This window comes from Panthera onca, chromosome B3 (assembly GCF_046562875.1).
Source record: "Panthera onca isolate mPanOnc1 chromosome B3, mPanOnc1 haplotype 2, whole genome shotgun sequence".
Classification (NCBI taxonomy): Eukaryota; Metazoa; Chordata; class Mammalia; order Carnivora; family Felidae; genus Panthera; species Panthera onca.
In genome coordinates this window covers 32,802,400-32,816,496 of record NC_138344.1, presented here as the reverse complement: position 1 = coordinate 32,816,496, position 14,097 = coordinate 32,802,400, and the positions used below count along the sequence as shown (strand labels likewise).

Here is a 14,097-nt window from a genome sequence, read left to right as displayed (position 1 = left end):
TGCAGGCTTTTTTTCTGCCTTTCTCTTAAATGTTGGTGTTTCGCAGAATGTGGATCTTGGCTTCATATTTTACATTTCTTATTATATCTCATTTTCTCTTGCAACTTCAGTTTCAACATATGTCTCCTGAGTGGAATTTGTGAATTCAACATGAATCTCTGCTGAGTTTCCAAGCTTGTATGTCTTCCACATCCATGTACCATAAATACCTTAAACTCCCACATCTACAGCAGACACCATGATCTTCCTGACTGTGTCCTCTTCCTCAGTGACTGGCACCTCCATTCAGCCATTGTTGAGGCCAGAAACTTGTCAGTCATCTTTGACTCCTCCACTGCCCTTACTCTACATTTACTCACGCTCACTTCCACATTTAATCATTCTCCAAGGCTTACTGATTTGACCTTAAGAATTCCTCAGATCTTTCGCCTCTTAGTCACTATTGCTACTTTCCAAAATAGGGCTTTTATCAGGCTTCCACGGAGATAACTACAGTGGCTTCCTAACTGGTTTCCTTCTCTCCAGCCTTGTCTCCATTTGGCAGCAAGCAAAGTAAATAAGCATTTACTTATTAAAAGTAAATGTGATCTTCACTTTTCATCTTAAAGCCCTTGCCTGCTTACTAACTTCTTAGCATATAAAAATCCTTATAGTTTTGGTCCTTGCCTACCCACTTCTGAGTTTCTTTGAGTACTTTGCCTCTTCCACCTTGTTTCTAGGCTTTTGCACCTGCTGCTCCATTGATGATGCATTCTCCTCTTTACTAGCTGGCTCTTACTAATCCCTTAGGTTTCATGTTGGGGACACCTGGGTGGCTCTGTCAGTTGGGTGTCCGACTCTTGATTTCAGCTCAGGTCACAATCCCAGGGTTGTGAGATCGAGCCCCACATCAGGCTCCATGTGGAGTGTGGAGCCTGCTTGAGATTTTTTCTGCCCTTCTCCCCCACTTGCACTGTTTTTCTCTAAAAGTTAAAAAAAAAAATTAAAAATCACATTTTTCATAGGTGTCCTCCCTGACTGTCTAGGCCTGGTTTGTTTCTTTCTCTGCATCTTGTACACACCCTGTAACGGTTCCCATCACATTGTTATGATTGTGTTTGTGTGAGCCATGATTATATCATTGTGTGTTTCCACTGTCAGCACTCTAAGAGAGGGTACTAGTGTCTTCCTGTTGTGATTAAGGTGCTTAGCATCCTTCATTCAGTCAACAAATGTTTATTGAGTACCCACTATAGATACCAGACAAGGTTCCTGCTCTTATCATGCTTGTATTATGGGGATGGGAATGGATTAGGGTGAAGTAAGAAATAATAAACAAATTTTTGTTCTTATACATAGTAGATCTTTAATAATTTTTTTGGAAAACTAGTGTATAAATTATTATTTTAATAAGCCCTTGAAGTCCATAAACCTTTGATGTTATTGTTACTGACTTCAGCTCTTGAAATTTTGCTCTCTAAGAATTATTGCACCTTTTTGGATATAGTGAGCTGTGGTAATTAGGTTATTGTTCAGAGCCTTTTACTCTACCTGATCTTAGTTTTATTTTATCTAGTTTCCTTGAACAGAGCTGAGGTAATGAAACACTATTAGAGGTACACTTTAGAAAGAGTGAGAAGTGATGTTTAACTTCAAAAATAGAAAAATAAAATAAGTTATTTTAAATAATAATACATATAAATTGTTAAATAATAATAAAGGTCAAGGCCTTGATCCTAAAATCAGAAAAATTTCTCCTCAAATAATTAAAATATACATTTAATAGTAGATTATCTGAAATTGGCAGAATATTTGGAACACTTTTCTTAAAGTGCTGTCACTTTATCAGTTTGTAACCAATTATATGAAAATGTGGTATTATATTTATTTAAAAATCTTATGTACCCAGAGTTTCAATTAAGTACTTTTTGTAAGCATCACAATTTTAACTAACTTAAGCAAAAAAGGAATTTATTGGAATGATGTCAAGTAGTTTAAAGGATCAATGGAAATACTAAAGAAACAAACAAATGCCCACTGTATCTTTTAGGCCAAAGAGATTAGTATTTAAGCTAAATCTAAGCTTGAGGAAATAATTCCACAAATCTAGAATTGAAGACATTCTATAATACAGCTGTCCTGGTCTCTTCAAAAAGAAGTCAGTGTCATGAAAAACAAAGGCAAAAGGACTGTTCTACATGAAAAGAGACAAAAGAGGGGCTCAGTTGGTCAAGCATCCAACTCTTGATTTCAGCTCAGGTCATGATCTTATTGTTCATGAGTTTAAGCCCTGCATCAGTGTGGAACCTGTTTGGGATTCTCTCTCCCTCCCTCCCTCCCTCTCTCTGTCTGTCTGTCTGTCTCTCTCTCTCTCTCTCTCTCTCTCTCTGCCCTTCCTCTGCTTGCACACACACACACACACTCTCTCTCTCTCAAAATAAATAAATAAACTTAGAAAAAAAAGAAAAGAGACTAAAGAAACAAAAACAATACTAAGTGAAGTTTTGTTCGGCCTTGGGCTTTAAGAACATTTAGGGAATATTGGGTAGATTTAAATTTTGAGTATATTAAACAATATTATTGAATGAATTTTAATTTTCTTAGATGTGATTAATGGTACTGATATATAGGAAAATACCCTTATTTATAGATACTTTCACAGTATTAAAACTTTGAGAGGAAAGCTCTGCATTAGGCTATTGATGATCTAAGGAATTATAAAAATACCAGAAACTATGTGACATGTAGCATGTACTCTTAGGCATTAGAACACAAGAAATTCAGAAAGGTGGAATTAATTAACGAAGGAGAGTTATAATTTAAGGAAAAGTAATCTCTTTGGTCTAAAAGAGTTGGTTGAGTGTCCAACTCTTGATTTCAGCGCAGGTCATGATCCCAAGGTCACGGGATCAAGCCCTACATTGGGCTCCTCACTGAGTGTGGAGCCTGCTGGAGGTTCTCTATTTCTCTCCCTCTGCCCCACTCATGCACTCTCTTTCTAACATAATAATAATAAAACAATATAATAATTCTTCTTACTGCATCCCATCAGGACACATATCACGTCAGGTTGTGTCGTTACTGCTAATACTGAATTTGATCACTTAGTTAAGGTGGTGACCACAAGATTTCTGTCCCATGTAAAGGTACATTTTATCCTTTGTAATCAATAAGTAATTTGTGGATTACACTCTGAAATTGTGTGAATTGCAGAAACCTCTCACCCATTTCATCAATAAAGAATTGATTTTTTTCTGCAATTTTTGATTAAAAGTTTCTAAAAAATTTAGTTTCTAAATAGACATTTCCGAGTAGGTACTAAAGAGAGGGTGCTGATAGTTGCTTAAAATCTTTTAGTTTTTACTGTTTAGATAGTAGACCAGTTGTTTCTATTTGACAGCAAAAAGAGTTTTGCTTTGCTTTGATCCCTCACATCTACCGTCATCATTCATAATCTTTTACCCTTTGCAGAAACAATGCAACTTTTTTTTCTTTAAAAAGAATTTGTTTGTTTTAAAGCATATTAATGAAGGGTAGCATCTGACAAGGAGAAATATAGTGCAAACCACATACATAATTTAAAAGTTTCCAGGTACCACATTAGAAAAGTAAAAAGAAACTGGTGGAATTAATTTTAAAAATATATTTTATTTAAATGACTATATCCAAAATATTTTAAGATACTATCAGTATAAAAATTATTAATGAGATGTTTTATTTTCTTTGTGTGTGTGTATGTGCATGCACTAAGGCTTCTGAGTCTTATGTGTATTTTATACTTAAATCTTAATTTAGATTAGTCACATTTCAAATTCTCAGTAGCCACATGTCACCGAGTGGCTACTATATTGGATAGTGCAGGTTTAATGGTTATGATCTTGGGCACAGGAAAGCCAGAGACTAATTTGATTCAAATCTTACTTTCTTCATGGCTTTGGGCAAATTACTTTTTCTCTTTGTGGCTCAGTTTTCTCATTGTAAATGAGGATAATAATTCCTACAACAAGGGTTGGAGGGCTTAATATAGGTTAAGCACTAGAACAGTAGTGACTTTTCGGTAAATGAAAACTATTATTTTTATATCTTTGGACTTGGTCCTGTCATTCTCATTCTTAGAAGTAAGCTTGTATTTTGTTAGGGAAGTTGGGACTAGATCTTAGATCCCTTGCTGTTTTGGGTCTTACTATTTCTTGCCCTCAGTCTCTTACTTTCTGTCTTCTGTGGTGAATTTATAAGCCAGTAAGACAAACTAGATTTTCCAGGCCAGTTTTGATTTCAAGTGTTCTGTCATCACCATAATTCATTGAAATGAATGGGAAAACCTGATAGCTCTGCAGATGGCAATGAGTTATTAAAAGATTTGTCACTATGATTAAAAAACCTCACAGAAGGTTGAGAGCTACAGTAGTCAGGATTGTTAACTTTCTCTCTGTAAAACCCATAAATAACCTCTCTACTACAAAAGCCTATATAATTATAGCAGTAAGATGAGATATGAGCACGTGTAGTAGAGGCAGTCCTGTATATTCATGAGTGTAATTGTATTAGAGTTTTTTAGAATGTGTTTTAAAATAGATAACTATCGGGGCACCTGAGTGGCTCAGTCAGTTAAGTGTCCAGCTCTTGATTTTGGCTCAGGTCATGATCTCACTCAATGGTTTGTGAGTTCAAACCCTGCATCAGGCTCTGCCATGATAGCATGGTGCCTGCTTGGGATTCTCTCTCTGCGCTCTCTCTCTTTTTTTCTCTCTCTCAAAATAAATAAATAAACTTAAAACAAATAACTATAATAACTATTCATTTTCATATTAGGTCAAAGTAACTATAGATGATTGAAAAAGTATTTAATGGAGGTGCTTGGGTGGCTCAGTTGGTTAAGTGTCAGACTTTGGCTCAGGTCATGATCTCACAGTTCATGAGTTCAAGCCCCACTTTGGGCTGTGTGCTGACAGCTCAGAGCCTGGAGCTGACTTCAGATTCTGTGTCTCCCTCTTGCTCTGCTCCTTCCCCATTCATGTTTGCTCGCTCTCTCTCTCTCTCTCTAAAAACTAAAAATTAAAAAAAAAGAAAAAAGTATTTAATGAAGGCCTGCAAAGGAGATATTCTGTTGAAAAAGAACTTAACAATTTACTGTAATAAAACATTTTGTACCAAAAATGCTAGTAAAATACTGTATTGCTCATGGTAGAAAAATATGATACCACTTAATAATCAAAGAAGTATTAAAATACAGTATAAAACAGTGTCACAATTCATACCTTTGGAATGTACCTGCAAGTTACTTTTTACATTATATTATCATTGAGCCCATATTTTCATCAGTATAGTAGGCAAAAGTGGAACTGAAAAATACTTTGTTTCAGAAGTTGAAAATACGCTGCATCAAGTATTGGGTAAAATGTCTTACTCTTAGGAAAACCTTCTTACCACAAATAACAAAAAGTTGCTCATAAGATATTTTCATGGAAGTTCTATGTAATTAATATGAAAATTCTAACATTTTTCTCACCTAGCATAATGAAAAATGACCAGTTCAGATTTCCCTATTTTGAGCTGAAATATAAGTATTGCTAGTATTGTTGGCATGTTGACTAAGACTTATTAACATAATTCTCTAGGACAACTCTTAGGAAATTTCCATGTAACTATTCAGGACATTGGTGGTTGGTATTATTTTTAGGTTATCAGATTGTGCCTACTCATCTTGACAATCATATAGAAGTTACCATAAAATATTAATATTTATGATACTTTAAAAAGTGATATTGAAACATTTTTACAAAGGGCAGATTTGTTTCTTGGTGCTTTAAAAAATATTTATTTATTTTGAGAGAGAGAGAGGGAAAGAGTGTGTGGGAGAAGGGCACAGAGAGACAGGGAGAGAGGGAATCCCAAGCTGGCTCTACTCTGTCAGCGCAGAGACTGACATGGAGCTCAAACTCATGAACTTGAGGTCATGACCCTGAGCCAAAATCAGGAGTTGGACACTTAACTGATTGAGCCACCCAGGCACCCCACAAAGGACAGATTTGAAATCATCAGGATATAAATTTTTGAGGCTGATTTTAGAAAACCAGTAGAGACTTGATGCAAAGTTACTGAGAATCACTAATACGTAATTACATCTTGGCCCAGGAGCCTTTCTGACCTGTAGGATCCTGAAAAGAATGCAAACAAAAGGCAAAAACAAATGAAGGTACAATTAAGCAGGACTTTCATGAAGTCTAGCCTTCTATCAGGGAAGATAGGCCTTAAAAACAGAGAGAAAGTGAGTTGCTAGAAAAGAGCACATAAAGGGTAGGATTAGGAGACTGGGACCTTCACAGAGATAGTTGTCAGAGAAGGCCTTGTAGAAGTGACCATTGAAACATAGAAGATGAGACGGGAAGAGTGGGTGCAGAGCAAGTTCAGGCAGAGGGGACAGCAAATGCAAAGACTTTCAAAGGGGAAAGAACATGGCTTGTTCAAGAAATTGAATAATGTGACTGGAACTTATTGAGTTAGTGGGAGCACGATGTGAGATTAGGTTGCAGAGAGGCAGGGACTAGATCTGAGGCCCTTTTTGCATGCCGTGGTGATGAATTTACATTTTACATTTACTGTAATAGAGGAGTAGTGGTTTAAAAATTAGGCAGAGGAGAAAGATGATCAGACTTGAATTTTAAGATCACTTAATATTATTTTATATGTAATTGTAATTGTCAAAATGTGGTTCAAAATGAAAAAATAAGGTCCATGTTATGCATGGCACTTTGTAAAATGTGATTGGTGAAAACTAAGGTGCTAGATGTTAGCAGTTTGGGAGAAAATACTGTAGGTTTTTGGACTGTTGAACTTTTTTTTTCCTATTTTTCTTCCAAATTTTAATGTAAATTTTAGTTAACATTCAGTGTAATATTAGTTTCGGGTGTAGAATCTAGTGATTCATCCCCTAATACTCAGCATGAGTGCTCTCCTTAATTGAATAGTTAACTTTTTATTGAGGACTTGTTACCTGCCAGGCAATGAAGTCGGTGCTTTATACCTGTCTTCATGGAGACTTTCATGCAAGGAGGGCATGGCATTCTTTTTCCTGTTTTATAAGAGAATGTCAGACACAGAGAAACTAACTAGAACAGCAGAGCTAGAATTCAAAATCATGTCTGCTTGACTTCATTTTACAAAAGAGTTTTCCACCATGGCTGGTTTTTTTGGTGGGGAGAGGGGAGTGGCTGAATAATAAAGAAATGGAAAGCACTCTTACTATAACAGATGTTTCTTGAATAAACAAATTCAGATATATTTTGTTTTGGGGGAATAGTTTGGAAAGTAGATGCTATAAATGAGAATAATCAAGTTGAATTTCCCCGTTAGGATATTGGTAGTCTGAAAAAGAATTTCAGATTCAGCTTCGCTTAGAAGTTGACGTCCACTGTTTTTAATGTTTTAGCCAGTACCATCAAAGTTCTTCAAAGCATATGTTTATCAGGCAAGAAGGACCGTCCATATGTAATATTAACAACTAACCACTTGCCTTACTTGAAATCCCAGGAGAAGAGTTCTGCATGTTCTGTAATTGAGTCTTTGGAAGAACTGGCTGTTCAGGGCAGACAGGGGATGAGCTCTGGAGCTGGGAGCACTAATTGTTATGTAGCAAAACAGGGTGGAAGACATTGAACTCTGAAGTATTGCTTGTTCTTGGACATTTTAAAAAATGGTTTATTTATTAGAGAGAGTATGCGCAAGCAGGGGAGGGGCAGAGAGAGAGGGGGAGAGAGAATCCCAAGTAGGCTCCGTGCTGACTGTGCAGAGCCTGACACAGGACACAGACTCACCAACCATGGGATCATGACCTGAGCTGAAATCAAGAGCCAGACGCTTAACCAACTGAGCCACCCAAGTGCCCCAAGTATTGCTTGTTCTTAATCAACAACGTGAATGTATTATTTTGTTGAGTCCTTTGAATGGAGTATTGTTTTAAGTTCCTAATTTTTATACTTTCTGATTATAAATTGAACTTGAAGCAGGAAAGCCTGAACTATATGGTGATTAGTGGACACTAAAGAGTCAGGAAGGATGAAATGTAGGATTTACAGACTGGATAAGAGAGGGTGGTCAGAAGTAATGTTATTAAGGAGTAAAGTATGAAGTCCCTTTGACATTAGTCTCCTTAGTTTATAATAAAGACATAATTTTCATAGTATGAATAACAATTATACAGGATACTTACATTGGTAGGTGTGTAAAAAAGGCTTATCTTTCTATCCTGCATTTCTGCTGCTGTCAAACTTAGAACTTCTGTGGGTGATAAGGCATTTTTTTCTGCTGGTATTCAAATATTGTATGTTATTTTTTTACTCCGGGCATGATAAAATTTAGAATTATTGTCCACGCTGGTGTGCAGTGAGTGTATGATTTGTTGATATTTGGGGGTTGGGGAAGTACAACTGAAATAAGTTCCCTGTGGATATTTTCCTTTCATAAGATGGAATTCTATCAAGAAGTGTGAAATATTTTATCAAAAAGTGAGGAATAGTCTATCAAGAAGAGAGCTATTCCATTAAAATGTGAGAAATTTGCAGAGACCTGGGAGTGTAGAAGAGATCAGACAGGATCATTAAGCCTGTTTCAGAATAATGTATAGTGACTGTGGTCATAGTAAACTCAAATTAAGCAAACTTAAGTGGATAGGGAATTAGGACCCTGGTGGGAAGTATAGGCCAGTTTTTATACAGAATCAGCCAAGGAGTTAGTGTCTGATAACTCCTCTAACTGTGACAAAGGAAAAGCGGTTAGAGAAACCGTGATAGATCTTAAAAAAAAAAAAAAAAATTATGTTGCTAGCAAAGTATTGTTTACCACCACCACCAAGAAGTTATTTTGTTATTTAAAAATAAAAAGATGACAAGAAGAATGGATAAGCACTTGTTTATATTTTAAGAAGTAAGCAATACAGAAATCCGTGGAATAAAAAGCCTTCCCCCTGTATGCTGTCAGTAGTTGAATCAAGTACTTTCCGCAGGAGAAAACACTGTTACACTGTTCAGTGTTTATTCTTCTAGCCTTTCTCCTACATTATTTACGTTTAAATATATGCTTGCACGCATATGTGTATATATATTTTTATATCTTATGTATATTTTAATATTTATATTTTATGTATATATTTATATTTTAAGTCATATTATACACATTTTGAACTTGAGTATTTTTTATTTATATATTTTGACAGTTTTTGAATAACAGTATGTAAATATGCCCCACACTTTTCATATTGTCCCCCTCCTGTGCAGACTACATATAAAAATGAAAATAGCTTTTTTTTCTGCTTCAGCAGTACTATGTTTTATGTAAAATATTCATGCAGTCGCAAAGGTGAAAGAAAAAATTAAAAGTTAACTGAAATCTCACCATCCTGAGATAATCTGCATTTTAATGACTAGTTTTTAAAAGATGTATCCCTTTATGTATTCACACAAGCGTGAACATACAGAACTGCCACATACACGTAATAATATTTATAAAGGGATTATACACACCAGCTGATTTTTGTCATGAAATTATTTTCTAGGTGCTTGAGGATTTTTATCTACCCACCCCTCCATGTCCTTCCATCCTTCTTCTCGCAGTAATAACCTGATACACTTTCCTACTTTCTCAGTGCTCATACAGTCATATGCACATGACATTTCGTTATTTGTACTTGTCCGTATTGTTCCCTTTTCTCAGAATTCACTCCAGATCAGCTAAAACATAGCTAACTTATTTTTTTGCTGGCTAAATATTCTAAGGCAGGAGTCAGTAAACTATAGTTACTGGATCAAATCCATCCTGCTGCTTGTTTTTATAAAGTTTCATTGGAATACAGCCTCCACTTTTCTATTGAGTGGTGTGACTTTTTAAATTCTTTATGTTACATATGATATATTTCCTCCCAGCCTTGTTGTATTTTGCTTTGTTATGATATTTTACCATAATTTTTTTTAAATTTAAATGCGGGGTTCCTTGGTGGCTCAGTTGGTTGAGCATCTGACTCTTGATTTTGGCTCAGATCATGACCCCAGGTTGTGGGATCAAGCCCCACGTTGGGCTTCATGCTGAGCGTGGAGCCTGCTTAAGATTCTTTCTTTCTCCCTCTCTCCCACATACATGAGCTCTCTCTCTCTCTCTCTCTCTCTCTCTCTCTCTCAACAAAATTTAAAAAATAGAAAAAAATAAATGCAATGAATTGAAGCATATCTATCTTTTCTAGCTTTGAAGTTCCCTGTTTTAAAAAGTTACCTGACTCGGGGTGCCTGGGTGACTCAGCCGGTTGAGTGTCTGACTTCGGCTCAGGTCATGATCTCACAGTTTGTGAGTTTGAGCCCCGCGTCGGGCTCTGTGTCAACAGCTCGAAGCCTGGAGCCTCCTTTGGATTCTGTGTCTCCCTCTCTCTGCCCCTCCCCTACTCATGCTCTGTCTCTCTCTCTCAAAAATAAATAAACAATGAAAAAAAATTTTTAAAGGTTATCTGACTCAAGGGTTATCCTTGTGTTTTCTTAAAATTCTTACTAATTTTTGGGGGCCTGGGTGGCTCAGTCGGTTAAGCGTCCAACTTCAGCCCGGGTCACGATCTCGCGGTCCGTGAGTTCGAGCCCCGTGTCAGGCTCTGGGCTGATGGCTCAGAGCCTGGAGCCTGCTTCCGATTCTGTCTCCCTCTCTCTCTGCCCCTCCCCCGTTCATGCTCTGTCTCTCTCTGTCTCAAAAATAAATAAACGTTAAAAAAAAAAAATTAAAATTCTTACTAATTTTTTCATAGGCCTGGAATGTATTTTTCTATATGTATATGAGTGACATTATAGTGTAGTGTGTTTAACATCACAGGCTCTGGTTTTGTTATTTATAACCTGTGTGACCTTGGACAAGGTGACATTTCTATGCTTCAGTTTTCTCCTCTAAAATGAGAATAATAGTACCTATCTCATAGGATAGTCATGGGGGTTAAATGAGTAGTTTGTAGAGAATGTTTAGAGCAGTGTCTAATACATAGAACCATGTTAATGTTAGGTTTGTTTTTCTCCCATGTGGATAACCAGTTGTCCTAGTAACATTCATTGAGTAGTTCATCTTTTTCCCCATTTGATATAAAATGCTACCTCTAATGAATGTTAAGTTTCTAAATATATATATATAGCTCTATTTTGTGACTCTCTAACCTGTTATGTGGCTCTGTTTATCCCTGCTCTGGAGCCATAGTGGCTTAATAAATACTGAAAACTGATGAGTGCAGTCCCTTTACCTTGTTATTCTAAATTATTTTCACTCTTCTTGGCTTTCTTTGCTCTTATATATAATTTTTTAGAGACTCATCAAAGTTTGCAAAAACCAGTTCATTAGTTAAGTTTTATCATAAAAGATAGTGATACTAATGGCTAGTATTGGAATGGAAATAAATACTTCAAGCAATGGAAATTTTTAGAAGCTGGTAAAGATAGATACCATCGATTGTGGTAAGTCGACATTATGAATATGGAGAATAAAGATATGTAGAAAGATTGTGAGCCTCTAGTTCCCAAACTATATCCCGACATACCCCAGGTACCTCACAGAACTCCCAGGCGTATTTTAAGCTGTCTAGGGAAACACAGCGACATCTGTTGGACACTGTGCAGACTCGTAGGTGAGAGGAGTTCACAGTTTGAACATTTGATTGTGCTATCTTCATTTCAATGCTGTGATGTTTGTGAAATTGGGTTTTGGTGGTTGCTGGGATAAAAACCAAGTACCATGCAAAAATCACTGTGGAGCAGGAAATGAGGATGGCAGTATCCAATCTGATTTCAAGGTTTGAGAACACGTGCAGTACCCAATAGGTGTACACACCCCATAATAACTGATTGTGGTTAATTAAAAGTTGAAGTATTTTTCAATGTATGTGTATTATTTTTTCAGCAAGGTACTAACTTGTTAGGACATGAATATTTCTTCATTTGTTTGAACCTAACTAATTCCTAAACAGAACTGTTAGGTATTTCTTTTAGCCTAGGGAATTCATGAAAAAAATTACTAAGAAAATAAAGGCACCAGGAGCCAAGAAAATTTGGGAACTTCTGTGCCTGAACAAACAAGTTATTACAAATATTTAAAGATTAAGAACATTTGAAGTGCTGTGTAGGTAGAGTACTGTATGCCATGCTGCTTGGGACAGGATGAAACTAATCTTGTCTGGGTACCTGGGACGGACAGCATTTCTGAGAAAGTAGTATTGAAGCTGAGCCTGAAGGAGGACTAGGAGTTAATTGGGGAGGGATGGTGGTGGGAATGGCTTGTGTGAAGAGGGCAGGAGCTGCAGGGGCCGACAGGAGTGCAGCATGCCTTACAGGGTGAGGGGACAGTGGTGCGGGGGGACGGCTGGAGAGTAGGCAGAGGCCAGGTCATACGGTCACATGGAAGTCCAGCTAGGTAGTTTATTTAGATCTTTTTGTAAAAGACAGTGGCAAGCCTTTGAGGGATTTTAAGTGAAGGAACAATATGTTAGGTCACTGCCTATTTACTGAGGGAATAAAATACGAAGAGGATATATGTAAGTATTTAAGTAATGCTGTATTCTAAGTAATGTAGAGTACATATTTGTAAAATTTGAAGTGCCTTGATTTTCAAAGGCATTTGTAAACTTTCATATAATTTAAAAAACTCTTGGAAGACATATACTCTTGTTCACTGTGGCTGATACGGACTTTTAAAATGAAAGAAAATCAAAAGTATGGTAGAGTGTTTAGCTGTAAAACATTTACATTTATGTAATTATTACTTTTTAAATGGCAGAAACTTTGTCCAAATTTTAAAATTAAATTTGGTTTGTTAATAATTATCTAAAATTGTTAATTTGCATATTTTGATTGCCAGTCTAATACATTTATCTCTTAAGTTCCTGAATTGTTTAATTTGGGTGGTATAATAAGATGTAATGTTAAACAGGAATGGTGTAAGAGTAATTTCTCTTAGTTTAGCTGTCATTTTGTACTGCCCTGGAGTTGATATTTTAATTTATTTTGCTATAGTACCAATATAACATTTTTTACTGTAATAAGAAGCAAATCACCTCAGCTTACTTTTGAAAAATTCCCAAGGTTATTTTCAAGAGTTTTAAGTCTTGAAGAATCAATTTCATAACCATCAAATAGGGATGGGACCCATCTCTGGCTTTTGGGGAAGGATGATTAGTCTGTTTGGAATTTGATTAGCATTGTAAGTGTTAGAATTATTTTATTTTAGGGGCGCCTGGGTGGCTTGGTCGATTAAGCGTCCGACTTCGGCTCAGGTCATGATCTCACGGTCCGTGAGTTCGAGCCCCGCGTCGGGCTCTGTGCTGACAGCTCAGAGCCTGGAGCCTGTTTCAGATTCTGTGTCTCCCTCTCTCTCTGCCCCTCCCGTGTTCATGCTCTGTCTCTCTCTGTCTCAAAAATAAATAAACGTTAAAAAAAAAAATTAAAAAAAAAAAGAATTATTTTATTTATTTATTTATTTATTTATTTAATGTTTATTGTTGAAAGAGAGAGAGAGCGCGAGCATGAGTGGGGGAGGGGCAGAGAGAGAGATACAGAATCTGAAGCAGGCTCCTGTCTCTGAGCGTCAGCACAGTGCCCGATGCGGGCCTCGAACCCACGGACTGCAAGATCATGACCTGAACCGAAGTCGGACATTTAACCAACTGAACCACCCAGTTGCACCAGAAAATTTTAAAACAAGCGAATATTATTCCCTTCCCTCTGCCAGTGTGTTTAGTATTTAGTTAGAACTATTGTTTCATAATGTAATAAAGAGCTAGTTGCATCCTTAAATTTACAATGTAAATAAATTTAGATAAAGGGGTGTGTAGATATATTTTAAAAACAGTCTTGGTTTCATTTATTTAACTAAACTTCCCTAATTGTTCACATGAAGAAACCTGATTACAACTGATTGTAATCTGACTGCAAGGGAGTTGGTTAGTACTTTTCTTGAAAAAAAGAGGTAACGCTTGGACTTGGAAAGCTTTCTTTGGCTGAGAATTTAAGGGTTATAGCAGAAATTTTTTAAATGAAATCACAAGAGTACTAGCACAAAACAAAGCTGAAATTTTTTATAATCTTGGGGTAAAAACTTCTTAAGCATAACAGA

General features: G+C 36.4%; 1 protein-coding gene across 8 annotated transcripts in view; it reads left to right on the top strand.

The window, feature by feature from the left end:
• The window catches only part of NEO1 (neogenin 1), a 237,160-nt gene that overhangs the window by 53,994 nt on the left and 169,069 nt on the right, over nt 1-14,097 (top strand). The gene's annotated exons all lie outside the window — the stretch shown is intronic.